The sequence below is a fragment of the Canis lupus genome, chromosome 6 (assembly GCF_048164855.1).
Source record: "Canis lupus baileyi chromosome 6, mCanLup2.hap1, whole genome shotgun sequence".
Lineage (NCBI taxonomy): Eukaryota > Metazoa > Chordata > Mammalia > Carnivora > Canidae > Canis > Canis lupus.
Genome location: NC_132843.1, coordinates 49,041,326 through 49,055,306, shown reverse-complemented (window position 1 = coordinate 49,055,306; position 13,981 = coordinate 49,041,326). Strand labels below are relative to the sequence as shown.

The window sequence follows — 13,981 nt, the reverse complement described above, 5'->3', positions numbered from 1 at the left end:
TTATTTGCATCTAAAAATCATAGTGCAAAAGAAACTTTGAGAATTTATTAAATTTTGAAAGCAATAGAGGATAGAAAAACCTCAAAGACATCTTCTCTGTTTTTAATTAACACCTAGTGTGAGCACAAAAATTATTTTAATGGTTAAACACAATTTATTTTTCTTTCAAAAATCTTTGAACCCAATTTTTAAAAATCAAGAAAAAAACTCAGGAGACTAATGGCATTTGAGGTGAGACGCATGGAATTTGCAACCTTACCCATCTCTCCATCAATGACATAAAGAGGCTCAGTCCCTTAATTTTGCCCACGTGAAGTGATGCTGCATTGCTTAACAGTGAGCTGAAAACATAGTTTTAGAAGAAACTAACTGAAACAAATTCTGAATATGAAAACTTTATAAAAGCAACACAGCTTGAGCCTTAACTATGCTAAATAATGCAAATATATTTTATTCACATGAAAAAAATGTTAGTAAGAATTTCAGTCTAATTACAAAACTGTCTGACTGGAATGGTCTGTGAAGTGTGGTTATGAATAAAATATGTTGAAAGGTAGAATCCATTTTAATCATATTAATTCTTTAGCATGTTCAGAATTTGAATTTGAATATTAAAATAAGTTTTGAAATTGAGAGAAAAAAGACAAAAGCTACGAATAACAAATGGTTGCTTCCAGAAATTTTTATTTATTTTGTCCAGAAATTTTTATTTAAATAATTAGTAATAGAACTAATTATTTGAATTGTTTAGTTTTTATTGATTAAAATGGTGGAAGTAGTAAAAATAATTTGTAAAGTACGGCATATAAATGTAGCCAACTTTATTTTTTTAAGATTGATTTTATTTATGTATGTATGTATTATTTTCTTAAAATTTATTCATGAGAGACAGAGAGGCAGAGACACAGAGGGAGAAGCAGGGTCCCTGTGGGGGGTCCCCACTCCCTGTGAGGAGCCCAATGTGAGACTCAATCCCAGGACTCCAGGATCACGCTCTGGGCGAAAGGCAGATGCTCAACTGCTAAGCCACCCAGGCGTCCCTATATATTTATGTATTTGACAGAGAGAGAGAAAGTGAAAGAGCACAAGCAGAGGAGTGGCAGAGGGAGAGGGAGATGCAGATTCCCCACTGAGCAGGGAGTCTGATGCGGGCCTCCATCCCAGCACCCGTGGATCATTACCTGAGCCAAAGGCAGAGGCTCAACTGACTGAGCCACTCAGGCACCCCAAATGCAGCCAACTTTAATAAGAAGAGAGCAAAGTTGCTAAAAATAATACTAGTATCAATGATATTAAAACATCATCCTTTTTTAAAAGTTAACAAGTATGCAATGGTAGGGAAACATACTATATCAGAGAAATAAAAGCTTCAGAGTAATATCTGTTTCCCTTTTTACTCTTCTCTGCCACTTCCTCCTTTCTTTTAGGTAATACAACAGCAATGTCAATATGTGGGTACAACCAGGCTAGGTGTCTGAATGAACACCATCATTCTATCTGCCTTATATCAAAAGAATCTATTATAAATCAGGAACTCATTTTAGCTTTAAGTGGGCTCTTTAAAAATTTACCGTTTTTTTTTTTTTTTTAAGATTTTATTTGAAAGAGAGAAAACATGCACATGCATCAGGAGTGGGGGGCGGGAGGGAGAAGGAGACTCCCCACTGAGCAGGAAGCCTGAGGGGTGGCTGGATCTCAGGATCCTAGGATCATGACCTAAGCCAAAGGCAAGTACTTAACTGATTGAGCCACCTAGGTGCCCCAAAATCTAACGGTTATTAATGAAATATCACCTCACACTGGTCAGAATGGCTAAAATCAAAACCACAAAAAACAAGTGTTGCTGAGGATGTGTAAAAAAAGGAACCCTCTTGCACTATTGGTGGGAAGCAAACTGGTGCAGCCACGATGGAGAACAGTATGGAGGTTCTTCAAAAAGTTAACTATAGAACTACCCTACAGTCTAACAATCAAACTACTGGGTATTTGCCCCCAAAATATGAAAACACTAAATCAAGGGGATTCATGCACCCCTACGTTCATAGTAGCATTATTTACAATTCCCAAGGTATGGAAGCAAGTCCAAGTGTCCATCAATAGGTGAATGCAATAAAAAAGATGTGTGTGTGTGTGGGGGGGGGTCTATGTGTATAATTCAGCCATTAAAAAGAATGAAATCTTAACAACAACAACAAAGAAAGAATGAAATCTTGCCATTCGCAACAACATAGATGGAACTAAAGAGTATAATGCTAAGTGAAATAAGTCAGTCAAAGGCAAACACCATACGATTTCACTCATGTGGAATTTAAGAAACAACAACAACAAAGAAATGAACAAGGGGAAAAGGGAGAGAGAGAGAGAGAAAGAGACAGAGAGATAAAGAGAAAAAAAATCCCAATAAATAGACTCTCACTCTAGAGAACAAACTGGGTCACCAGAGCGGAGGTGAGAGGATGGGTGAAACAGGTGATGGGGATTAAAGAGTACACTCATCATGATGAGTACTGAGTATCGTATAGAACTGTTGGATCACTATATTTTATACCTGAAATGAATATAATACTGTCTGTTAACTATACTAAAATTAAAATTAAAAATGTAATTTGAAAAGAGTCAATGTAGATGTACTACAGCCTCCCCTCACTCTCTCAGTCTTCTCTCCTTAACAAGCCACTGATGAATCTTTCTTCATGAAACCCTCCATCTGATGCCTTCCACACTTAATCTACTTTGCTGTCTTTCCCTTTGGCTCCCACACGCTTCTCTGCCATTGTCCTCCCAAAAGCTACAGTGAAGAAGTCTCCTGAAATCTGTATTTGCTATGGTTCCTATTTGCCTTTACTCTTTCTATATGCTTTCTTCTTTGTCAAGCTCATCTAATTTCAAAGCTTTGATTTCCAACTGTATAGCTCATTCATTCGTTTATTCAATACATGGGGGAAAGGTACCAAAGAAAGTGCCAGTCCTTTCCTTAAGTAGTGTGTAGTCTATTTAATAGGCAAAACAGGCAAATAAACGGGCACTAGACTACACTGTGGAATAAGAATTTCAATGAGGTAAGTGCAGTGTTCTGGAAAAAGCATTAAAAAGATATACAATCCAATCTTGGGAGACCAGGAAAGTTTTCTGAAAATTTTAATACATAATTCAAATCCTAAATAAAAGACAGGAGCTATGAAGCAAAGAGGAGGTTGCAAGCAAAGAAAAACAGCACATGGAAATGCTTGTGATCAAGAGGATAGTGTCATTTAACAAACAGCCAGTAATCTGGTGGCTACGAGGCACAGTGCGGGGCAAAAAGTTCTGAATTGAGCAGACACAATGGCAAACATAGCTACATAAAAATAGGCTTCATATTCAAGCTAAAAAGCTTGGACTTCATCCTATGGGCAATGGGGGATCAACTGGAGTTATGAAATCTCTGAAGAAGGCACGTACAAGTAGAGTTTTGGAAAGGTCATTTTAGACCCAGGGCAATGACTCTATGGGTGTGGGACAAAGAAAAAAGTGTATGAGTTAGAAGACTGGTTGTTCCCAGAAGATATGACTGGTTATAATGAGGTGCAGAGATATTTTTTTCTCTTTGAGGCATTTTATATGCACATATGTATTGTATCCCTATGGAAAAGAATCCCACAATTTTCCCTCCTGCATGTTTTTGTCTTTGCTTCTTCATGGTCTGTGATGCCAGGTGAGGCTCTTAGTCCAATGAAACCAAACTGGTAAGATAGGGTCAGATTGTTATGCCACTTTTCTAGATCTTTGAATTGTACATCAAAACTGGGGCTGATCACTCCACATTTGTTTAACTTGACTGAGAGGCTCACAACAATTTTCCCAGCTCTGTGATCAATGATTTCAAATTCACCAATGAAACTAACCATGTTTCATCATCATAGTTAGAAACTGGACAATGAACTTGGAGCACAGCCTAATAAGAACCTGGCATTTGCCTCTCTTTTTGGCATTGCTAATGATCTTAAGAGCATCTGCCAGAACATTCATTTGCACCATGATGGCAGCAAGGAAATATGTCAGGAAGAGCAGTGGAGGGATATTAAAGAGAAATCTACACAGATTTGGGGATAAAATTGAGTCCAATTTTTGATTTGTTGAGTAAATGAAAAGCCTGTTAAAAATCCTAGTGAAAATCTCTACAAGAGAGTTGGATCTATAGACCAGGAGCTCAGGAGGAATTCTAATGTGTATTCGCACCAGTCATGAGGAAAATAAAGAAGTCAATAAATGAGAAAGATAATGTTTGGGTCTCAAAAATCCTGAGAGTAAAGAGGCAAGTAGAGAAATCTGTGAAGAATACTAAGAATACTAAGTTGGAGTGTGAGAAATTTTTAGTGCAAACCAGAGGATGGAGTAATGGAAGACAAGAAGGAGCAAAAAATGCTAAAAGAGGACAGATTAAGGGCTGAGAAATGATAGTTGAATTTAGCAACAAGAAGAATATTACTGGCTGTACTGAATAAAGTTTCAGATTATAAGTGGAGGATACAAGCAAGATTCCAGTGAAGTGAGAGAGGAATTATAGAGAGAGGGATTAGGACAGAAATTACAACTGAGTTTGTAAAACGAAGAGAGGAAAGTAGGTAGGATGGACTATCTATCAACGCAAGAGTGTTTTGTGATGGGAAAAAATAGTGGTAAATAAACCACTAAGTATATGGTAGTTCAGCCATATATTTGACAAGAGAAATAGGACGGATGAAACAAAAACCCTGAGGTGGTGCTAGAGGTAAGGATAGTAAGCACAGGAAGCCTAAACCAGATGGGAAAGGAGGCAAGAATGGCTGTAGACACTGTCATATATTTTGTGAGGCACAAAGCCAGAAAATTGACAAATTTCCTCTTTGATTTATATTTTCTCTAACAAGTTATGGTCTAATGCTGAGAATGACAGAGAATGTGTCCGCTTGGGAGACTTCAGGAAAATGAAAGCTTTGAATAATCACTACCACTGAGTAGAAGCAGTGACTAGGAAAACACGATTGCCAGGAGACTCCGAAGGTCTGATTGAGGCTGGAAGCTGTGAACATCTTGGGGGCAATAATTTATAGCATTGAGTAATTTCTTCATAATGTATGCACAATTTCATGTAGAGATGGGAACATAGTGAGATTGACCAGGGACTAGAGAGTCGGTGTATTACTAGAAGGACAAACCGAGAGAAAATTGGAAGCATTTGTGAGTTGAAGTGGCTGGTTGTTTTGCTGTTGGTATAAGGATTCCTTGGATGTCTATTTTTCCCGTGAGAGGGACAGTATGGGTATATTGATTATCACTGCGCCTCCAATGCAGGGACAAGCACATTTTGTGTGTACATAATTATTAAATGCATGAATGATCCTATCTGCAAGCCTGGTTTCTCCTGTTACTGTTTTATTATAGCATCACATCACAGAGAGAAGCCTGGGCTTCTACCATCCTCATATATCACAGAATATAATATTCCACAGAGGTCTTATTTAAGATGATGGGAGAAATTTGTATGATATAATCTAGGCTAAGCAATAGCTACACTTCTGCCCCATTCTTTATTTATTTTTTCCCTATACTTTATTTTTAAACTGTCTACATCCCTGTCAGTGTGTTTGCACCTTCTCCCGTGAGGTGCTGTGCTTACAATCGATGGTTTGCTCAAATGTTTCAATTACTAGTTACAGAGGTATTCTCAACCGCGCAGCCTTATTTAACTTTTAGTGGCAGCCCCTGCAAGCCATGTCCCTGGGATTTGCTTCAGTGAGAGAATATGTAATGTGTGGGAACATTTGACAGAACTGCAGGAGATGCAGGTGGGTAATGAGCAAGGGCATGAGAAGGAGCTGCATGAGCTCCTGTTCTCAGCAATCCCAGGGAAGAAGGGGCCCTCAGCTGCCAAGCATTCATACCCAAATCTTTGCTTTTATTTCTCTTGGAAAGAGCTGGATAGAACAGTTGGGGTGTAGTGAAAGGAAAATTAAGGCACTGGGTTAAGAAGTCTTTTGCACTTTCAATAATTTCTTTCTGTTTATGGTACTGCATCAGTGACCAAAAACTTATTAGGCTACCATTGCCCATATGTTTGTAAATTAGGTCTATTTATCAACTTGAGAGCCCAGCCAGGAGCTGGAAAACATTAATAAAATTTAGGGTTCATATTTATACAAAGGCAAGATGATGGAAATTTACCTATTTTTAGGGGGGGCAAGATACTCTCCTTCCTTGATGGCTGATCATTGCTTACCAGATATTGTAGAAATGTCTCAGAAGAGAAATCAGAGCTTTTCATGCCCAACCACCCAACACCTCCATCTTATCTCCTGCTATTGGCCAGCATAAAAGTGTCATTCCAGAAAAGCTGACCTACTTTCTGTCCCTAAACTGTAGGAAAATAAATGTCTACAACTGCTACTTTTCTAAGTTGGAAGCAAATGGTCTGACCTTGAATCATGTTAGAAAAGACAGGATATCTGCAGGGTGTCAGGATACTTTCCAATGGCTTTACATTTGTTGAAAAATTCTCAGGAAAGAAAAAAAATCAAAGCATAACCTAAAGCAGTTATTTCACTTAATATAATATCATTTCAGGCCTAAAGATAAATGTCCAAATGATAAATTTGTTTTTTTACGTGACTCTGTTATCCTTGCTATGCCTTTTGCTTGGGTTTTCCAGCATGTTGTGATATTTCAGCCACTAAATCATGTTTTGTTTCTAATAGGAGCTACTATTTGCTCATAAAACTCATTTTTTCCATAGAATAAAAGCAACCTCCTTAGGCTATTTTAGAACATTACAGCTGTGGTTGGATAACATCTATTCTTGACTTTACTTAGATAAAAATAGATTATTTGAAACCTATGGATTGACAACCCTGGGAAGTTTCTCTTTCTGTTCTATAGCTAAACACTCTGTATGTCATGGAGGAACATGGAAGCCTACAGGTTTTCACTTTGAGGTAAACCTCCATCTAGAGTGTGAACCATGAATATTGAAATATAAAAGATAAAAACAGGCTATTTATTATGTTACTAATCATTTTATTTAAAAATATTCAATTCAAGAACATTTAAATGCCCAATATGTGCCAGGCACTCTAAAAATGCCAGAGACAGAACGAGGGCAAAATGAAGACCTTCTACTCATAAAGCACCTATTCTAGTGAATATGTGCCCCAGACTTTGTAAAATGTCCTAAAGTGAGACCATCATGTGACAATGGAGGGACAGTCCATGCCTCTGTCAACAGGGTAGTGTTATGTCAATACACCCTTGAAAGAGGTCAATCCTCAAACATATCCTTAGAAGAGGTCAGTCCTAAGATGTCCTGAGAAGAGATCAATCCTGGAGTCAGATATGAGAATTCAGAAACTGTAGCCACCAGTAGGATGAAGGAAAACTGTACCCTTTTCTTATTCACTAGGAATCAGTTAATCCCAGACTCTGGGCCTCAATATGCCTGGAGGATTTTCAGTGTTGGGGATGTTGGCCACTGTCCCTAGAAGTTGAGGAGGGCAACACGGAAACAGCTTCTAAAGAGATACAGACAGATCTGGACTGTGAAGGGGGTAACGGTTACTGTTTGTGATGTATTTTCCTTCTACTTCCTGTGAGGTTCAAAACATCTTGTGAAAAGTTAGTCTGGTAGGTGAAAGTGAAGTCTGTGAAGAAGTACAGGCTTCCCACCACCCAGGTAGGAGTGGTGCCCATGGTTGGGGTCAAAGTGATAGCAACAGAGGGTCATTGGTATACAGCAATTTCTAAAGGGCAATGGAGGCTCTGGCAAGAATGTGAGCATCATAAATAGGTGGGAGGAAGGGATATGAGATGCTGATTCATGAGTGGTCCAGGAAAATGATCACATACGGGGAGGGGAAGACACTGAGTGGGACTGGCAAATATGCTAGAATTTTAGTTGTGGCTACCTGAGTGCTTTTTGTGAATGCTTTTTACTCTCCTCCTCATATTTCCCAGATTACCTACAGTGGGTTTATAATGGTTTATATAATTCAAAATGTTTTAAGAAAACTGTGTGCATTATAAGGTACTATATGTGACATCTGACATCTATCCCCACAAAAAGTCTGTTGAACAACATACAAGCAGTTCTTAGGGGGTCCCTGAGGCAATAATCAAGAGACACCTGGCAGATCACTTAGTGAAGGCTAAGGCTTCAGTGGTGAAGCTCTCAGGAGGATAATAAACAAGTGTGTGTCCATCACTGCTTAGAAAGAGGCTCACAACTATCCAGATCGCAGATGTTTTCATGGATGAACCCCAGCAGAGGAAAAATCAAATGTCAGGTTTGCTGAAATAGCCATGCAACTATTGATAGCCTGAAAATCTGTCACCCCCCTCTTTTCGTGGCTATTCCATAAGATCAAAGTGCTAGTAACATCTGGCAGATCCCTTTTAAAATTAAAAGAGCAGTTATTTATAGAAAGTGACAAAATCACAGCCCAAGTGTGTGCCTTACATGAAATAGAGTTAATCAGAATTCTACATGATGTACATGGTGCACACCAGTGGGTCTCAAATGTCTACACACTGGAAAGGAGCAATTCTGGGTAGTTACAGAGATGACTTGATTATAGCAAAACGGCAAATTTTATTTTATTTTTTAAAAGATTTTATTTATTTATTTATTTATTTATTTATTTATTTATTTATTTATTTATGAGAGACAGAGAGAGAGAGAGAGAGAGAGAGAGGCAGAGACCTAGGCAGAGGGAGAAGCAGGCTCCATGCAAGGAGCCTGATGTGGGATTCGATCATGGATCCCAGGATCATGCCCTGAGCCAAAGGCAGATGCTCAGCCGCTGAGCCACCCAGGCATCCCAATAACTGCAAATTTTAAAAGGCATTTTAGTTTTATTAGACATAAAGCCTTCTTTGCATATAGGGGAATTCTCAAAATATAAAACTCATATTGTATGTTACATTGAGTTTCTTGGCCCCATTATTTTAAAAAGGCCTTTTTTTTTTTTTTTCTGTGAAAGCAGAAAAAAATGTATGGTTTGCAACCAAATGATAGTGAAGAGACAGGTACATTCATGCCATGGTAGGATCACATTCTGGTCAAAAGCTTCTATGAGAATCGCTATCATGTGTTCTGTGCTGTTTTTGTGACATTTCCTGCCACTCTTAGATATAACAATTGGAAAAGCTTTATGAATAGGACAAGTAGGCTTGTTCTCAGTTCAAATAGAGAGGAGAAAATCCTAACTCATTCTTCAGCTGGGAAATAAAAAATACTGTTATCTTAATAAAAGATAAAGGGGCCTGACTTTTCATACAGCGCTTACACAACAGTCTATGGCTACCTCTGGATAACAAATATAATCACCTACATTTCCCTGTCCTTTTTCTGAGTAGCCAATCCTGATGAATTGGCCTATTTTCAGTGATGCCCTATGCTCCAGGCCTTATTAACTTTATCAAATCCTTTCTACTTTTCTTTTCCTCTTTATAATTTCTTTCTTTACTTCCTTTCTTCCTTTCCTTTCCTCCAAGCCTCCTACTTTTTAAAAAATGTGTATGCTATTTCTTCCTGAAACAAAAAAATTCAAGTTGGCGTATAAAAGGAACATGTGTACACAAAGGGTTAATGAAAATAGACAGTGAAGACCTAAAAAGAAGAAACCCACAAAGACATCAACCAGTTGCCAGAAGAATTAGACAATGCTATGGGGCAATTGAGCTTTTCCATTTCGTCTTTATTTTTGTTTTTGTCTCGTTCATAGGATAGAAATATCAATCTCTGCTGAGATATGAAATGTGCCTAAGTGAAGTTAAACAACTATTTGAAAGTAACTCTGGCATCATTATGCTTGTTCAAGTTTTACAAGCAAAAAGATGGCAATTCTAATTTGATTCCCAGCTGTTTTTAGTACTTTCCTTAATTGTTGGAAACTCTAATAAGTAGTATATAAAAAAATCTGCCAATCAGGTATAAATGGGAAAGATTATAAAACTCTGGAACTGGTATTTATAGATGCATGTGCTGGCCAGTACAAACCAAAAGAGGGTATTGGTATAAAGAAATGGCACCTACTGAATCTCTAACAAATGCATGTATGTTGGCATCATGTCTGATACATATCACATGTGAATCCCAGCTCCATATCTCAACTTGGCTCTAAGCCTTAGGGATCTCAGCAGTAAAATGAAATTGATACTCCTTCTCTGGATCTGAAAGTGTTAATGTTTTGAAATCAAATGTATCTGGATTTGAATACTGGTTCTATCTTTTAGTAGCTTCATGGTCTGAGACTTAAGTTTTCTGATATACCACCTACTTCATGAAGTTTCTTTCTCTTTTTTCCTTAAGACTGAATAACATATATCAAGTTCTCAACATGGTGTTGGCATATTGTTGGTGTTAAGTACATGTGAACTCTCTTGTCTCCTTCCTATTTACAAGAATTAAATAAGATGAAATCATCCAGCATGGTACCTGGAAGGAACCGATTAATTAATGCTAATATATTGTAATTCTTTTCCATTGTTATTTCCTCATGGAGAGGGAATATGAAGGCAGCCAGAAGCCCAAGCAGAAAATACTTCTATCAACAGGAAAATGGCCTCTTGTTGGCTTAAAACCATAGGAGACATATTGGGAGAAATTACTCCTATTCTGATAATGAAAACTTCTATTTTTGGACTTTATTAAGACTTTTCAGTATATACTTTGGGTTTTGAGTTTTAATTGTATAGAGGAACTGCATAGTCATATTAGTCAAACAATAAAAGCAATCTCTTATTCCATTATGAAGTATAGTACTTAAATGTAAATGTAAAACATACACATATAGATACATAATGAAGAAATCGGTACATTCAGATAATAAGTTAAATGAGACAGTTGGTCTTAACAGGTTGGGTGTGATTGAGTTTTAATTGTTGGTACTGATTATTTTGAATGGGAGACATCATGGAGCAAGCATCTGCAGACTTTTTCACTTTCTGCCTTGATAGAGTATTCCTAAGGGCCAATGGTCATCAAGTGAGAGGTTCCTGATGATATTAAATGTACAAGATGCCATTTTTTAAAAGGTGGATACTAATGGAATACAGGCAAAAAAGAATTACTGCTCTCTTGTGAGGAGAAACTAATAACACACTGAAATGAATACATAAAGGAAACCATGGCTCCTGCTCATCTCACATGAAAATAATTAGAATAGCATATAGTATTCCTTGTGTACATAACTATGAAGATTTGGCTGCAATAGCAGAGACATGGGCTGGGAGCAGGTGCTTAAAGATATGAGTATAAATTTAACTGTTATTTATAACAGAAAATGTACATTTGAAAGATGTATGCTTGGGTAATGTTTATTATCCTGAACTAGATCAAACTAATCAATCTTGTTAGAGGTGTATGTGATAGTTCTAATCTATGATTTCTTGCATGTTATCACCAGAATGTTAAATGATGCCTTAGAAACCCAGAATATATTCCTATAATAGTTCACTGGCATTAGAATAATAATAAAGAAATCACTTTCTTTCATATTAACATGATAGCTTGCAGAATGGACAATAAAATGTGTATTTTTAAAAGCTTTTTTTTTACATGAGGGTCTTGATTATTTGCAAGTGTTTTAAAAGCTCCTATCCTCCTGCCACCAAAGCAAGATTGTTGTTTGAAATAGTATGAAGAACATACAGAAAAGATTTTTTTAAAATTTTGACTCAATAGATACACATTGGATTATGTAGAAAACACCTCTAACAAAAGGTGTGCCCAGGATGTAGTATCTAAATATAACATCAAATCTATGAAAATCAATTACTTTATTCCAAAAAACACAATGTAAAGGACCATTTGGTCAGGTGGATCCATGCACCACTCATGGTTGTCAAACACTTAAGGAAAAGCAGAATCTAAGCCTAAAATAATTGTGCCAAAAGAAGACACAAAGGCAATGGATTGGGATACCAAGGTTCTATATCTTTGATACTGTTTTTGTGAAAAATCTAATCTGATTTTTTGTGTTTTTCTCAGTTGACTTTCCAATTGTGAAATGAGTATATCTTGCACGACTACTTCATGATATTGTTGTAGTAATCAAATAAAATAATATATTTAAAATGATTTGGAATAGCATGAAATACTTTTCAGGTACAAAACATTATCAAGAATGATGGAATAATTCTATACTTTCTCAATTCTGATACATACTCATATTCCTCAGACTGATTTCTCTGACTAGTCAACCAAAACCATGAGATATGAAGGCTGTTTGTAACAGAGTTTTATTATATTCATTAACAGAATTTTGGTCACTTTCTCTAGAAGACTGTGGAGGGTTAGGAGGTAGATGACAGACTCTAATGTTGAACATAATAGTTATGTTAATTAATTCAGTGACAATTAAGATACTCAATCCAGTTGAATGATGTGTAAACAAAACATCTGATTGATTTGTCTGAATCTCAATTTTCCAGATATTTTTACAGTAGATAATATCTCTAGAGGAAGAAATTTTGCAACTATTCAGCATTAAGTTTTTATTCTGGATAAATCTGTATTTATTCTTAATCTTATTCTTCTATCTGCACTTTAAACCATTTCTTTCACAGTGGGTGTAGTTTAGATAAAAGTTCATTTTAAATTTCTTTTTCTTCACTTTTCCCCACCTATTTAGGAGAACATAAACTGAATCATTGGTTACCATAAACTTAATATCACTTCAATGGATTCTCATTAGTAAAAATCAAGTGAGTACTGAGAACTGTTTGATCTTGGCACTTCAGTCAATGATTGGAGATATGTGTTCTCTGCCATTATGTTGTTTAGATTTGACTAAAGCAATAAGACTATCATGTGAAATAAAAGATAAAATTAAGCAACAAACTGAGTAGCAGCAAATGTAAATAATTCATGGTAAAGAAAAGCAATTGGGAGCTGAATAATGGAGAGAAGTGTTCACAGAATAGTTTGTGTTTGAAGGCTAGTATAAAAAATTGCATGCATTTTAAAGAATTCAATTTAACTAAATGTGTTTGCAAATGTCCAGAATTTTAAAAGAATCCAGCCTGTTTAAAAATAAAATCAAGATTCGGGCACACTTGAATGCTGACTCATTTAAGCTTCACAAAACACCATATTAAAAGCATTTTGCTGATGAAGAAAAAAGAGAGAGAGAAATTAACCAACTTGTCCAATGCCCATAGCCAGTAAGTAACCAAACCAAGATTCGAGCTCAAGTAGTTCTGCAAAGCTGATGACTCAACTTCAAATTTCAGGATGCCTATCAAGGAATACTGGAATATCAAGAAGCATAAGTGAACAGAGAGAAAGAGAAAGGTGGAACAAGCAGGGTAGCACTCAGAGAACACAGAGATACTTAATGTTCTTCAGTATCCAGGAGTCATAGTGAGGCTCATTTCAAATTCTAGCCCACATTAGACTGAGGATCTTAAAATACTCCCTACATTGGTCAGCATCACTTCAAAAGCTGGGCAAGAATGACTCTTCCAATGAGAGGCAGCAAGGATCACAAATGAGCAAGGTGATGTCAAGAAGTTATTAATGTCTGTCAGTCATTTTGTAAATGGTGCCAACCTTCACTGAAACCGTGTCTTTTCATAAATTATCTCAAAATATCATCCACAATTAATGACATGATATTAGACACAAAACATATTTACTAACAAATGATGAATAGGTTCTGGAGGATAAATTTTGCGCACCTAAGCTAAAAGCTAATAGTACATATCATAGAAAGGCAGATCTGAAAGGCAGAAGAAATTTAGATGTGCAAGATTTTTGCAGTAACTACCCAAATTTTCTCACATATTTCTGCACCTATGGTCTTGGATAGTCCTTCCCTACACTGGTTCTGGACTTGGCCATGGTACTTGCCTTGGCAGAGTGTTTGTGTTGTACGTGGAAATCTGAAAACCACTATAGTCAGAAACCAGTGCTAGTAGGCTGGAGTATGATAGAATGAGATGCACCTAACTGACAAATTATCAAATA

The 13,981-nt window shown here is 36.7% G+C and overlaps 1 protein-coding gene and 1 long non-coding RNA gene across 8 annotated transcripts in view; one reads left to right on the top strand and one right to left on the bottom strand.

The window, feature by feature from the left end:
• The window catches only part of RGS7 (regulator of G protein signaling 7), a 580,824-nt gene that overhangs the window by 133,317 nt on the left and 433,526 nt on the right, over positions 1–13,981 (bottom strand). The gene's annotated exons all lie outside the window — the stretch shown is intronic.
• Positions 13,383–13,981, top strand: part of LOC140635567 (uncharacterized) — a 56,952-nt gene continuing 56,353 nt past the window's right edge. The window contains exon 1 of the long non-coding RNA XR_012032909.1: positions 13,383–13,511. This is a non-coding gene — a long non-coding RNA (uncharacterized lncRNA). The remainder of the gene's footprint in view (positions 13,512–13,981) is intronic.